Consider the following 15,736-nt stretch of genomic DNA (forward strand, 5'->3'; position numbering starts at 1 on the left):
GCGACCCACAGGGGAGTAGCCATCGTAAGGGTGTCAACCCATCCCAACTTTCGTTGCACAATGTGCCACAGCTGTACCGAGTGTTGCGCGGGTCCGGTAAGTTGGTACCTGCCAGGCCTAGAGTAGGCCTCGAAGTTTCCCCCCGGCAGGAGCCAACGATCCATGCCGTACCCTGGGTTATTGCCAGCGCAGTACGTGCCCTGGTTGATGGCCGCAAGATGGGCAGCCCAGTAGTACATACGGATGTCTGGGAGCGCTATGCCTCCGTCAAACCACCCCAGGGTCAGGTTTTGGAGGGATATACGAGGTGTTCCAGACCACAACAGCTCTCTCTGTGTGGCCTCAATGGCCTTAAAATATGAGTGCGGGACCAAGTCCGGGTGGTTCTGTAGGGCATACAAGAATCGTGGCAGCGCCATCATTTTGAAGTGTGCGGCTCTTCCAAGGAGTGACAGTGGGAGCTTCCGCCAGGAGGCTGCGTCCCTCGTAAATCGTTGCAGGGGCGGCAGGAGATTTTTCTCATGTCTAGTGGTCTTTTCCTTAGAGATAAAGATCCCAAGGTATTGGAACCCCTCAGTGGCCACCGTGATCGGGCAGTTTCGCGGAGCGGCTGGAGGGCTGCCCTGTATGGCGTATAGAATGGATTTGCCCCAGTTGATGCTGTATCCTGAATTCCTCCCAAAACTGGCAAAGATGTCCATGGCCACTATAAGGGACTTACAAGGCCTCGTTAGATATAGGAGGATGTCATCCGCATAAAGCGAGATCCTGTCCTCCCATCCGCCCGCCCAGCGTATCCCTTTCAGGGAGAGGTCCTGTCTGATCCCAGCAGCTAGAGGTTCTAATGAGAGCGCAAACAATAGAGGTAAGAGGGGACACCCCTGTCGTGTCCCTCTCTCAAGCGCAAACACTTCAGAGGTTTTGTTATTAACAGAGACCTGGGCCAGGGGCTCCGAATAGAGAAGACGCACCCACCCTATGAAGCTAAGGCGGAAGCCCAGTTTCCGGAATACTGCCATCATGTATGGCCATTCAAGCGTGTCGAATGCCATTGCGGCGTCTAGAGACACGACCACCGCATCTTCTTGGAGGATGTGGCAGCGCCCCAGCACCCCATGTAGCCGCCGAAGGTTAAGCGTTATGTTGCGGTGGGGCATTAAACCAGACTGGTCTGGGTGGACCAGAGTGGGAAGGACCCGTTTAAGCCTATTCGCGAGTACCTTGGCCAGGATTTTAGGTTCTGCATTTAGCAATTTAGATATGGGCATATAAGAGGTACCGGAATCCCTTGGTTTCCCTTCTTTTAGGAGAGCCACTATCGTGGCAATGCGTTGGTCTCGTGGTAGAGTGACCTTCTCCTTGCTCTCCTCGAACATTCGTTTTAAGTACGGACTCAGGCCGTCAGGCATCAACTTGTACAGCTCTATCAGCAGGCCATTTGGGCCAAGGGCCTTTCCCGGCTTGAGGTCCCTGATTGCCCGGCTAAGTTCTTCTACAGCGAGCGGTGCCTCCAGGGCTTCCCGCTTCGTATCAGAAAGGACGGGCAGACGGATGTCGGTCAGTAAGGAGACCGAGTCTTCTTCCGGCCTGTCTGAGCCCCTGCTATAGACCTTTTGGTAGTGCGACGCAAATTCCCTGACTATTTCACGGGGCTCGTTATGACTTCATCGGACTCCATCCTGAGCTCTGCCACAACTCTCTGAGCCTGTTGCTTTTTGTCTAGCCAGGCTATTAGTTTGCCCGCTTTGTCCCCTTGATCATATAGTCTACCCTCCTTATCTCTGGCCATGGTCCGAGCTGCGTCAGTGGCTAGGGCCCTATACTCCGCCGCCTTGAGTTCCGTCAGGTGTATCGTTCTCGGTTCACCCCCCGTTTGAGCTGCCATCTCCAGCGCAAGGAGGTCCACCTCCAAAGTAGCCATTTGTTTCTCCCATTCCCTACGCCGGCCAGTAATGGCAGACAGGGCCTCCCCTCTTAGCACAGTCTTAAAGGCCTCCCACAACACCGATGACGAGGCTACAGTACCATTGTTGTCCTCAAAATAGCTGTCAATCGAGAGAGTAAGCATTTTCCTTATTTCCTCGCTACGTAGGTAACAGGCGTTTATTGGCGTGATGCAGCCCCTCTGCTTGTCCCTGAATGTGAGGTGAGCAACCAACGGTGAGTGGTCCGATATTCCTCTTGCGAGGTGTGTGATTTCATGAATCGTTGTGTCGCGCTGCAGAGGTGCTAGAGGTGCTAGTATGTAGTCAATGCGGGAGAACGATCTGTGTAGGCCGGAAAAGAAAATGTACTGATTGTCCCTCGGGTGCCGAAGGCACCACAGGTCAGTGAGACCAAATGTCTCAAGAAAATCTGATAACCACCTGTGTCCCGTTGGTATGTCCCTGGGTAGGTTTCGGTCAAGGGTCCCTGACACTACAGTGTTAAAGTCGCCTCCCACTAAGAGGCTCCCTTCTGGTAGGGAAAGAAGTAACTTGCTCAGGTCCTGGTATGATTGGGTTTGAAGACCAGGTGGAATGTAGGTCGTAACCAGATTAATCCTACGACCCTCCCATCTGCCAGAGATAGCCACAAAGCGCCCCAAGGGGTCAGAATCTGTGTGGTCGATGACTAGGGGAAGATTGCGACGGAGCAGAATGCCAACCCCTCTGGATCCCGAGGAGAAGCCGGCATGTGCTGCTAAGGTATATCCCCATCTGTTCAGCGCGTGACACGTGTTGCCCGGTAGATGCGTCTCCTGCAGGAATACCACATCAGGAAGGTGCCTCTTTACAAATTGTAATACTATGGTTCTCTTAAGCTTGTCCCCAAGCCCGTTGACGTTCCAGCTCATTATCTTCAAACTCTTATCCCACTTCATAGCAATGCACGTTTACTACCGAGACTTCCTCCTCGTGATTCCCAACCACGTGCACATGTACATACATATATTTCTGAAGTGACACCCTGTGTGAAATGATAAAACTCTCAATAACAGCAGTACAGTCCTTGTGTGACCTTACCAAACTTCTTCATTCGTCCCCAACTGTCCCTCCCCTCCCCCAGCCCTTCTCTCTGCCCCCCCCTGCCCCCACCCCCCTCCCTGCTTCCCTGCTCCATAGGCTTCGAACTACCAACATCCCCAATTAGCAGAGTGCCTTTCGCCCTGTACTCACCCCGGAAGAGGAAGAAACAAACAACTCTAAGTAACCCGTCTCCCCTTCCTAGTGGACCTGTTGTCAGAAGCGTGCACTGGCCCCGGCCCACCCCGCCACCCGAGCCCCCCCCACCCAAACACAACAAATAAACAATGCGCCATCACATCCCGCGTTCAGCTAGAATTAAGGTAAGTCCTGTACTAGTCTATAGCTCACCCCCGTGGTCCAAGTGGCAACCCCTGCAGGGCCACCCTGGGTCATCAATTATAGGGTACGGGGGAGGAAGAGGGGAGGGGAAGGTGATAGGAGAAAGGAGGCGGGGAAAATGAGGGAATTTCAGCAATAATTGTCAACAGGTTGGTTCCCCCTTGTTGCTGGTCACATATAATGACCCCCCCTCTCCCCCCTCCAAGGAAGACCAGCGGGTGGATCGCGGCCCTCACCAACAGGCACACTCAACACAGTACTTTACAGTTCATGCCGGCACAGTTCCGCAGAATCTTCATTCTCCGTGGCCATCCGCACCGCGTACGGTGTCCCATCTGGGGCTTGCAAACCGGGATCTCCAGGAGCGCTGACTTTGGCCATCCAGTTCCGATCTCCCTGCAGCTGATCCCGGAGATCCAGCCTGTGTGTCTCTCCAGCTCTGAGCCCCAGCTCCTTCGCCAACGGGCGATGTCTCCCTGTCGAGCCAGTCCTGCACCTCCGATGGCGAAGTGAAGAATATGGATTTGCCCCCCTGTTATGACATTGAGCCTGGCAGGAAAGAACATCATGTACTTGAAGCCTCTTTCTCTCAGTGCCACCTTTACACCCACAAAGGATCACCTCTCACGCTGAACCTGAAGAGTGAAGTCTGGGAAAAAGCGGATTGTGGCATTCTCGTATTGGAGGTCCCCGGCCTGTCTGGCCACCTGTAAAATAGTGTCTCTGTCCCTATAATTAAGGATTTTTGCGATGATCGTCCTTGGCGGTGCCCCTGGTTTCGGCTTTGGGATGGGTGCACGGTGTGCTCGTTCTACGGTGAATAAGTTGGACAGACGCTTGGGCTTGAGATGGTGATGGATCAGGTCCTCAACAAAAAGTTCCACGATGGGCCCCTCCTGGTTCTCCGGAACCCCTACCAGGCGGATGTTGCTCCTTCTGGCCCTTCCTTCTTGGTCCTCCAGGCGAAGTGCCATCAAGGGGTGATGATGTACAAGGTCATTTACCCGCTGTTCCAGCTTCTTGCTGGATGTCTGTAGCTCCGCAATACCTTCCTCGTTGACCTTGGTTTTCTCTGACATTTTATTTAGATTCGTACGCAGGAGGTTGACTTCTATGGAGACTTTGTCCATTTTCGTTTCCAGGTGGCGCCCAGCGTTTGAATGGCTGCCATGATGCTGGTCAATGACGGTTCCTTCTGGTTTTACGGTTCCTCCGCCGGCCCCCCCTTCTGCGGCGCGCCCTTCTGCACCGTATATTTATCGAGTTTGTTGGTGTGGGGGGCCGCACCCTGCTTGGGCCTCATCTTTGCGGGTTCTCGATCACGTAGCCCGGTCAGCGGTATGTCCAGTCCCACTCGGGAGTCAAAGTCAGTGAGCGGATCGATGGTGCGGATCCGGTATCCGTCTGCAACCCAGGTCTCTCAAAGAGGGGGGGGGTCCGCCGGGCTCTCCGCTAGTGCGTCGTGAGTTTTGGGCCGTTCACCCCTTCGTCACTGGGGCCTCAATGGCCCGAGGCTGCCTCCGTACGGTGTTACCGCTGCCTTGGCACGTGTCCGCCCACCTCTGCGGTCTGTTTCAATGCAGTGGCCCCGCCTGGTCCCCTCCGGCAGTCCACACCTAGAATCACGGGCCCTCTCTATGACGAGGCTCATCAGGGCTCCTCGACTGCCCGGTTCCTCGGGGGGTACCTCTCAGCAGCCAGCCAGGCCGCAACTTGCAACACAATTACTCGAGGCGGGCCCTCAGGAGACAGTTGTGCGATGTTCTTGGCCGATCAGAAGTCACCGCTCAGCGCTGGGTCTGCTCGAGGCGTTCCTCTGATATATGGTGGCCGCAGGACGCCGTTTTAGGCCGCAATTGTTCCTCCCGCCGGGCCCCCGCTCCGGTTAACTGCGGTGTAGGAACAGCCTCACCTTTTTCCCGTAGCAGAGGGATCAGTGTGGGAATGAGACCCCCAGGAAGAGGCCTCGCAGTTACCGCCTTCTGTCTCGCTTGCTGCTGAAGGCTTCCTCAGGCCTTTATGTGCACCCTCAGGCCCCCGTGTCCCATCTCCGAACCGAGGGGGCAGTAGTAGCTACTAGGAAGAGCACCACGTTGAGCGCGCAGATTTTCAAAGCTCCGCCCCGACCAGGCCTCGAGGCCAGGGGCTCGCTCGTGATGCAGGCCGACCACGGCGCACCTTCGCTCCAGGCCGGCCCCCGGGTGCCGGAGTTCAGGGCCGTAGCGCGGCAACAGAGCAACGTAGCGGGGCCGGGTACAGACCGCCGAGTGCAGCTTCAGGAGGGTTGTGCAGTGCTGCAGCCGAGACGCGGGATCCATCGGATTTGCTCCGGATTTTAGAGGGTGGAGGACTCGGCGAGACGGAGCTCTCTGGTTAGGCGGCCATCTTAGCCGGCGCCTAACTTGAAGAGGATGAAAGCACAAAAAGTAGCAAAAATAGGCTATGTCCCAGTAAAATCGCAAAACTGTGTAGAAAAGTTTGGTTTTCTGACAAAAGTCTGCTTGACCCTGAAAGCTGAGAAGATGGTGATTTCAGTACCACAAATTCTTTGTTGATACCATTTGTAGGGGAAAAAACTGACGCTTTCTTCTGCAGTACCTTTTCCCCATTTTTCCCTCAAAAACAACATTTAGCTGTATTTTGGCTAATTTCTGGGTCCCTCCAGTGAAAATCAAAATCCCTGGGTACCTTTACAATCCCCATGATGTTGGAAGAAAAGGATGCAAATATGGCTTGGATACCTTATGTGGACAAAACTTTAGAGGGGCCCAAGTGAGAACTACTCCAAATAGCATAAAAAAAAGACTTAGCAGAGAGGGGGGAATAAGGCCTAGCAATGAAAGGGTTAAAATTAATAACATTTCACTCAATACCCCTAAATTACAAACAAACCACTACCCACATGTCAAGTACTTTCAAATGACAACATATAAATATCTCTAAAACTAATAAATAATCAAAATAATTAGAAAAATACAAATTTACAAAATGAATTATTCATTACATAATTAAACAACAATGATGAATTAACATTAATAAAAAAAATATTTAAATAAACTACCCACCATATTTCCCTACAACCCACTATTATAAAAATCACCCAACATTTAAAAAGTTTAGTTTATATTAAAAAACTTACATTTTCAAACCTGAAATAACCAGTAATCAATAGTAAAATTCGCTTAAATATAAAGAAATACAAAATTGTTTACCTCTTAATTTAATTTACTTCCGATCTTTTCATCCACAAACCGAACAACTCATTAAAACATTATGAATTGGTAATTTAACTTGCAAAACATAAATAAAGTTTTTTACATTTCAAACTTCAATTTAAAAGAAATAAGAACAGTTATACTAACAATTGAATTGAATTGCTATTGAATAATTTTATAAAGAGCAGAAATATCCAGGGGCATCTTGGCACTGGTATCTGCTAAAACATAAACATTGTGGCAAGTGCTTATAACAGAGCATATCACCGGGAGCAAGAAAACAAACACGTTTTAATGTGTTTCCTAAAACTAAACAGGTTAGCTTGCCCTGTAAGATATGCCGCTAGATTGTTCCAAAGTAAGCATGTGATGTGGACAAAATGTCTGCCACCCCATGCCATTCTCTTAATTTTAGGAAAATTGAATGTTCTGGAGGTGACTGTTGGGCTTGGCCCTCTTTGTAGGGTCATCCCTAAAACTTTGTGCGTTCTTCCTGTTTTTTTCTGAACTGTTTCTGGCTGTTTTATGACTCTGAGCACTTTACCACTGCTTATCAGTGCTAAAGTGCATATGCTCTCTATTGTAAATTGGTGTATTGATTGGTGACTCCATGATTGGGTTATTTGATTTACTTGTCAGACCCTAGTACTGTTCACCATGTGTGCCCAGGGCTTGTAAAACAAATGCTGCTGGTGAGCTTGCAGCCCTGGTTGTGCCACCCACAGAAGCAGCTTGTAAAAGTGTGTCTCAGGCCTACCACTGCAAAGCCTGTGTGCAGTCTAGTACTGCCATATGGACTTGGTAAGTGCACCCACTTACCAGTCCCTATACCTTCCCTTTTCTTCGTATCAGGCACCCCTAAGGTAGGCCCAAGGACAGGGTGCATTGTAAGTATAAGGTAAGACTTGCCCTGGTGTGTGTGGCATGTCCTAATAGTGAATTACAGCCATTGTCGTTTTTCACTATTGCAAGGCTACCAGTCCCCATAGGCCAGAATGGGCAATTTGACTATAACTTCTTATAATCCTCACTGGCCCAGGGAACATGGTAGAAATTCGAGTTTAGTATGCCTGAACTCAGAATGATTAAATACATCTTTTAGTAAAGTTGCTTTTAACCTTCTGTGTTAGAAAATACCACTTTTAGAAAGTAAGTATTTTCTTGTCTAACCATGCAGCCTGCCACTGCTAGCTTGTGTATTGTGTGTCTGCTTATGGGAGTGACAGGGGCTGGGGGATTGCAGGAGACAGGGTGAGTCAGCACAAGGCTGAATAGACATATCTGCATGCAGATGGGTGTGAAGAGTAGCACCTGGGTCTGAATAGGGCTGTGCCTGCCTTCCACAATGCTGCCTCCACCGCCTGTGGTGCGTCTGATGTCCCCGGCCCACACTGTCAAAAGAAAGAAGTAGTCCTGAAGAGTAGCACCTGGGTCTGAATAGGGTTGTGCCTGCCTTCCACAATGCTGGCTCCACCGCCTGTGGTGCGTCTGATGTCCCCGGCCCACACTGTCAAAAGAAAGAAGTAGTCCTGTAAACAAAGTGCTCCAGGACTGTACAGAACTGGTTTGTACTAGGTACAGGCCCATCTGCCTTCAGAGGACAAAGGATTTTGCAGTATAAATATGGGGACCCAGACCACAAGTCTTAAGATCACTTCTGGAACAACGAGACAAACCTTTGCCAAGGAGAAGAACCAAGGAAGCTGCAGGAGTTTGGATTGCCCCCTGCCAGTGTGATGTGTTGCTGGGATGGCCTGCAGTGGTTTATTTATTGCCAAGGAAAGGAGAAGGAACTTTCAAAGAATTTTCATCATCTTGCAGAATATTACTCCAAGGGCTTGAACATGTGCTTGCCTCCTGCTGGAGTCTCAGGGACAAAAGACTTCACCACCAGCTTCCCCCTGAATTTCCTTGCTGGGCATTCTGTCTGCCGAAGCCTGCGTGTCGCTGGGAGCTGGAAGCGGGACGCATTGAAAAGAAGCGTGTCGCAGTCGCAGCTGTTGCTGTTGCATCACCTGAGAAGCGCGTCGCCACCACAGAGGTCGCCGCCACATCACCAGGGAAGCGTGCCCTCATCAAAGCTGTTACCCGACGCATCACCGGAGAAGCATGTTGCCGCCGTGAGGTCGCCATTGCATCACTGGGGAAGCGTGTTGAGGGGCCTGTCGCAGCTCCAAAGCTACAGAGTGCGCCACAAGGCTGCCGGGCATGCACGCATCGTCTTCACATCATCGCATCAATGGTGCCATCTTATCGCATTACACCGGATTGTTGTATCACATCGACGCGCCACCTTGCCACATCGTAACCGGGCCGCAGAATGAGAATCTATGCATCACCTCCTCTCCGGTAAGGACCAAGATGCATCCCCTATTCTGCGAAAGCATTGAAGCACGACACATCGTCTCCCCCGAAGCAAAGAACCGACGCTTCTCCCACTCTGCGAGCCTTTTGTTTGTTTTGTGTTACGCATCCAGGTACGTTTGTGAGAACTGTGTCACATTTATCATCAACTTGACCTAAGTGACTTCTACCATCTTTAAGTCTATTTTAAGTACAGTATTGTGGATTTTTGTCATTTGTGGTCTTGTGGTAAGTCTATATAATCAATCAATCAATACATTTGTAGAGCGCGCTACTCACCCGTGAGGGTCTCAAGGCACTGAAGGGAGGGGGGGTTCTGCTACTGCTCGAATAGCCAGGTCTTGAGGTGTTTCCTGAAGGTGAGATGGTCCTGGGTCAGTTGTAGGTGGGCGGGGAGGGAGTTCCACCTCTTGGCGGCCAGGTAGGAGAACAATCTTCCTCCGGTGGTGGTTCTGCGAATCTGTGGGACGGTGGCGGGGGCGAGGCTGGCGGAGCGGAGTTGATGGGTCAGAGTGTAGAACGTGAGGCGTTATTGGGTTATTTGGGACCCATGTCGTGGAGCGCTTTGTGTGCGTGGGTGAGGAGCCTGAACGTGATCCTTTTGCTGACGGGGAGCCAGTGCAGGTGTCTCAGGTGGGCAGATATGTGGCTGTGGCGAGGGATGTCGAGGATGAGTCGTGCGGAAGCGTTGTGTATACGCTGAAGTCTTTTCTGAAGTTTGGCTGTGGTTTCTGCGTATAGGGCATTCCCGTAGTCCAGTCGGCTGGTGATGAGGGCCTGGGTGACAGTCTTTCTGGTTCCGGTGGGGATCCACCGGAAGATTTTCCGGAGCATGCGCAGGGTGTTGAAGCATGAGGATGAGATGGCGTTGACTTGCTTGGTCATCGTGAGGGAGGAGTCCAGGATGAATCCCAGGTTGCGTGCGTGGTCCGTGGGTGTCGGTGCAGTGCCCAGCGCTGTGGGCCACCATGAGTCATCCCAGGCGGATGGGGATGGTCCGAGGATGAGGACCTCCATCTTGTCTGAGTTCAGTTTCAGACGGCTGAGCTTCATCCATTCCGCGACGTCTTTCATTCCTTCCTGGAGGTTGGTTTTGGTGGTGGCTGGGTCTTTGGTGAGGGAGAGTATCAGCTGGGTGTCGTCGGTGTAGGAGATGATGTTGAGGTTGTGTTTGCATGTGATGGTGGCGAGGGGGCTCATGTAGATATTGAAGAGGGTTGGGCTGAGCAAAGAGCCTTGGGGTACGCCGCAGATGATCTCAGTGGCCACGGAGCGGAAGGGAGGGAGGCGGACACTCTGGGTCCTGACGGAGAGGAACGAGGTGATCCAGTTCAGGGCTTTTCCTTGGATCCCAGCGTTGTGGAGGCGGGTTGTTAGGGTGCAATGGCAGACGGTGTCAAAGGCGGCTGAGAGGTCCAGGAGGATGAGAGCGGTTGTTTCCCATTTGTCAAGCAGGGTCCTGATGTCGTCGTTGGCTGCGATGAGGGCGGTCTCGGTGCTGTGGTTGGCTCGAAATCTGGACTGGGATGGGTCGAGGGAGTTGTTTGCCTCGAGGAATGTGGTCAGCTGTTTATTGACGGTCTTCTCAATGACTTTAGCAGGGAAGGGAAGAAGAGAGATGGTTCGGAAGTTCTTAAGGTCTTTAGGGTCCGCTGTGGGTTTCTTCAGAAGGGCGTTGATCTCTGCATGCTTCCAGCTCTCTGATAAGGTGGCAGACGTGAAGGAGTTGTTTATGACGTTCCGGAGGTGGGGTGCGGTGATGGTGTCCTCTTTGTTGAAGATGTGGTGAGGTCATGGGTCAGAGGGAGAGCCAGAGTTGATGGTGTTCATGACGTGGGTGGTGTCTTCAGTGCTGATGGGGGTCCAAGCGCTGAGGGTGGTGGTAGGGGGCGTTGGTTTGGTGCCTGGAGGTGGAGTCTGTGCACCGAAGCTGTCGTGTATATTGGCGATCTTGCGGTAAAAGAACGTGGCGAGGGAGTTGCAGAGGTCTTGCGATGGTGTGATGTCATTGCTTCTGGCGCTGGGGTTGGAGAGCTCTTTTATGATGCTGAAGAGTTCCTTGCTGTTGTGTATGTTGTTGTCCAGCCGCTCTTTGAATGATGTCTTTTTGTTTTGGTGGTACGGATCAGCTGGTGGTGTTTGCGAGTGGCGTTCTTGAGAGCTGTCAGGCTTTCTGTCATCTGTTTGCGGCGCCAGGTTTTCTCGAGAGTTCGGCAGGATTTCTTTGATTCTCTGAGGGCGTCTGTGAACCATGTGGTTTTCCTGTTGCCGGTCTTACCTGGGGGGTTCTTCAGTGGAGCAGGGCATCGGCGCAGTTGGTGATCCACTGTGCGAGGTTGCGGGCTGCGTTGTTGGTGTCAGTGGTGTCGGTTGGTGGGTTCTGGCTCAGTGACGTGGTTAGCTGGTCTGTTGCTCCAGGATCTGCAGAGGATCTGTTGCAGGCGGTGGTGGGATGTAGTCTTCTTAAAGGTGAAATGGATGCAGCTGTGGTCGGTCCAGTGTAGTCCGGTGGAGTGGCCGAAGGAGACATGGTTGCTGGCGGAGAAGATGGGGTCGAGCGTGTGGCCGGCGTAGTGGGTGGGGGTGTTCACCAGTTGCTTGAGTCCGAGGTTGTCGAGGTTGTAGAGCAGGGTGGTGGTGTTGTTGTCGTTATTGTTATCCAGGTGGAAATTCAGGTTCCCTAGGAGGATGTATTCTGCTGACGTGAGGGCATGCGGGCTGATGAAATCGGCAATTGTTTCACTGAATTGTGTGCGCGGGCCCAGGGGTCCGTAGATGAGGGTTCCTCTGAGGGTGGTCTTTGGGTCGGTGTGGATCTGGAAGTGTAGGTGTTCGGCGGCGGTGAAGGTATCTTCGGTGTTGGTCGTCGTGACGCTGATGGTGTTCCTGTAGATGATGATGATTCCTCCTCCGGTTTGGTTGACGCGGTCTTTACGGGTGATTTTGTTGTCGTCTGGGATGGCTATGGAGATATCAGGGGCTGAGGAGGTGTTCATCCCGGTTTCCGTGAGGAAGGCGACGTCCGGTGCTGTTGTTTTGAGGAGGTCCCAGAGTTCGACGGCGTGCTTGTGGCCGGAGCGGGTGTTGAGTAGGATGCACTTGAGGTGGTTGTTGTTGTTGCTTGGTCCGGAGGGCGAGGTGCATGTTTGGAGGCAGGTGAATTTGCAGGCTTGGCAGGTGAAGGGTCCGTGGGTGCACTTCGGGGTAGCTCGGTAGCAGGCGGATGGTCGGCCGGTGTTGAGTGCGTGGAGGGCGGCGGTGTCGTATCTCAGTCGGGTTTCCTGGCCTCTGCGGGAGCCAGGGGTTCTGGCGCTGGGCACGGTCCTGGCGCGGATGGGCGCAGACAGGCTTGCCTTAGGCACGCCTTTGGCGTGCCAGCGGCGCGCCTGCTGTGCGCAGCCGCTGTGTGGCCGCTGCGCGACCTCCATATAAGGGAAGGAGGGAGGGAGGAGCAGCTGGGAGGTGGGAGCGGGGTGGCGAATGGGTGACCAGGGGGGCGGGGCCGCAGCGGACGCAGCGGCGGGAAAGAGCGAGGGGGGAGCGGGATAGTGGCACAGAAGGCAAAGGAGGCAGAATGGGCACAAAAAACAGCGGGGCAGACAGTAAAGTACAGAAACGAGTGGCAGCAGCAATTAAACACAGATACAATTACATAAGCACGAAGGAAGCAAAGACCAAACCACGGTGGTCAGCAGTCAGGGCACAGCGTGTGGCAGCAGCGGGCAGCGTCACACAGGAGGACCGTGCGGTGGCTGAGGGGGTGACCTATCTGGTGACAGGGTCAAGGGTCGCTTCCTTTACCACCGCGCGGCCTCCATATGAGGGGAAGAGGGATGGAGGAGCAGCCAGGAGGCGGGAGCGGGGCGGCAAATGGGTGCCCAGGGGGCGGGGCCGCAGGGGACGCAGCGGCGGGAGAGAGCGGGGGAGCGGGAGGGAGGCACAGAAGGCAAAGGGGCCAGAATGGGCACAAAAAACGGCGGGGCAGACAGTAATGTACAGAAAAACGAGTGGCAGCAGCAATTAAACACAGATACAATTACATAAGCGCGAAGGAAGCAAAGACCAAACCACGGTGTTCAGAGGTCAGGGCACAGCGAGTGGCAGCAGCGGGCAGCGTCACACAGGAGGACCGTGTGGTGGCTGAGGGGGCGACATACCTGGTGACAGGGTTAAAGAATACTTATTTTTATAAAACCTGTGTCGTGTCCATCTGTAGTGTTTTCACTGTATTAATGTGTTTATTCACAAATACTTAACACACTGCCTCGGAGATAAGCCTGTCTGCTCGTTCCAAGCTACCAAGGAGGTGAGCAGGGGTTATCCAGTAGTGTAATCCCCTTTCCCTGACTCCCTGACTTAGAAGCAAGGGTCCCTATTTGGTCAAAGGTGCATACCATTGCCATTAGAGACCCCCAGTTATAACAGTGGCCGAACACAAATTTCTTCTGGGACTATACCACGAGAAATTCCTCTTTAAATAGTCAGGAACTCTGCCAAGCTGAGCCTTGGGTGCCAAACAAAGTGCCTTAAAAGCAACTCTATTCTTTACAGGGAAGCAGTGTAGCTATATCTAACATTTAACACAGTATTACATACACAAAAATTTATATTCTTGACAACAAAATCCTGTTGCACGATTCAGTTGCACAATAGCTTTGTTTTAACCATTGCCTGCTTTACGGTATTGTGAACAGTGCCATTGCATTGGGTGACAAGGCCAAGGCAGAGCCCTCACATGACAGACTGAACAGAGGTAGGAACAGCCTACAGAGTGATGTATGTCTATTAATTGGAAAAAGAAAACTGAGAAACCATTTTGGCAGAAACCAAATTATAGAAGACCATTTTAAGGAAATAAACATAAATCGAAAATTAAAGGAAACTTTTTAAAGGAAAGAATCTGTTAAGGAAAAAAAACTGTGGTTATATTTAAGGATGACAAGAGGTTTCCAGGCATCAGGAATGGGTGGAGTTGAGACGTAGAAAGGGGTTTAAAGGATTCAGAGATGGGTGGTGTTTAACGGTGGTAGAGTTTTTTTTATGGATCTGGAATGGGTATTTTTAATGGTGATGAGGAGATTTTAGGGTTCATGGATGAGTGGAATTTAGACATGGGGAGGTGTTTCAGGGTTTAGGGATGGGTAGAAAATAGGCGTGATAGGGGTAGAATGTAGGAGTGTTGAGAGTTTTTAGGATTTATGAAAGGGTGGAGTTTAAAGCTCCTGGGGGGTTTTAATGTTCAGTGATGGGAAGAGATTAGGGGCAGTGTATGATTTTTAGGGTTAAGTATGGATGGATTGATGAGGAATGATAGGATTTTGAGTTCAGGGTTGGGTGGAGTTTATGGGCAGAAAGGGTTTTAGGGTTCAGGAATGGTTGGGGTTAAGGATGATGAGGGATTTTAAGAGGTCTGGGATGGGTGGTGTTGAGATGTAGAAATGGGGTTTTAGGGTTCAGGGATTAGTGGAGTTTAGCCATCAGGGATGGGTGTAGTTTAGGCATGGTGAGGAATTTTGAGGTCCAGGGATGAATGGTAGTTAGGTGCGGAGAAGGGGTTAGGGGCAGATAGTGCTTAGGGGTGGTGAGGGGTCAGCCACCAACGCTAAAGTGAGTCCTGCTTTTAACAATGTTCTTGACACAATATTAATGTATTACAATACGTGCAACTCGATTTTTTCTCCAATCACCATTTTTTAACTCCAATGGGGCATTACTTTTGTAAAATATATTAGTACACTATATTTTTCGTAGATGTTATATATCTACCATATTCTGGTACCATGCTATGCAAACGATGTGAGAACATTTGCATTCAGCTTAATCAATTTAAATATAGCGCATATTTTAAGTAAGAGGCACAAACACTTCAAGGCTCACCATCTTACAAGGATGAGGGAGAGGGCTAGTAAGCGGAATCTCTCCAGATAGCAAAACACGCTCAAATAATATTTGTAGTCATTACTGGTTCTTTCTACGGTCCTAAAAATTATTATGGCTTCAAAGTAGGCTTGATTGGGGGTTTGCTTCCCAACAAGATTTCAGCACTCCATTTTGCATCGATGTATAGTTTCTATATGTTCCATCTGCTTGGCCACGCGACTCAACCTTTATTTGTCGAAGAGATTCAATCAATCAATCAATCACAGCATTTATATAGCGCACTACTCACCCGGAGGGTCTCAAGGCGCTAGGGGAGGGGGGGGGGGGTCCGCTACTGCTCGAACAGCCAGGTCTTGAGCTGCTTCCTGAAGGCGAGGTGGCCCTGGGTCAGGCGGAGGTGGGTCGGGAGGGAGTTCCAAGTCTTGGCGGCCAGGTAGGAGAAGGACCTTCCCCCTCTGGTGGCTCTTCGGACGCGGGGGACGGCGGCGAGGGCGTGGCCGGTCGATCGAAGCTGGCATGTGGGAGCGTAGAAGTTGAGGCGGCTGTTGAGGTATCCGGGACCTTGGTTGTGTAGGGCTTTGTGTGCGTGGGTGAGGAGACGGAAGGTGATTCTCTTGTTGACCGGGAGCCAGTGCAGGTCTCTCAGGTGTCCGGAGATGTGGCTGCGACACGAGATGTCCAGGATGAGTCGTGCTGAGGCGTTCTGGATTCGCTGGAGTCTCTTCTGGAGTTTGGCGGTGGTACCGGAGTAGAGGGAGTTGCCGTAGTCCAGACGGCTGGTGACGAGGGCCTGGGTGACCGTCTTCCTGGTCTCGGTGGGGATCCACCGGAAGATCTTACGTAGCATGCGCAGGATGTTGAAGCATGACGAGGAGACGGCGTTGATTTGTCTGGTCATGGAGAGGGAGGAGTCCAGGATGAAGCCCAGGT

Source organism: Lissotriton helveticus, chromosome 4_1 (assembly GCF_964261635.1).
Source record: "Lissotriton helveticus chromosome 4_1, aLisHel1.1, whole genome shotgun sequence".
Taxonomy (NCBI): Eukaryota; Metazoa; Chordata; class Amphibia; order Caudata; family Salamandridae; genus Lissotriton; species Lissotriton helveticus.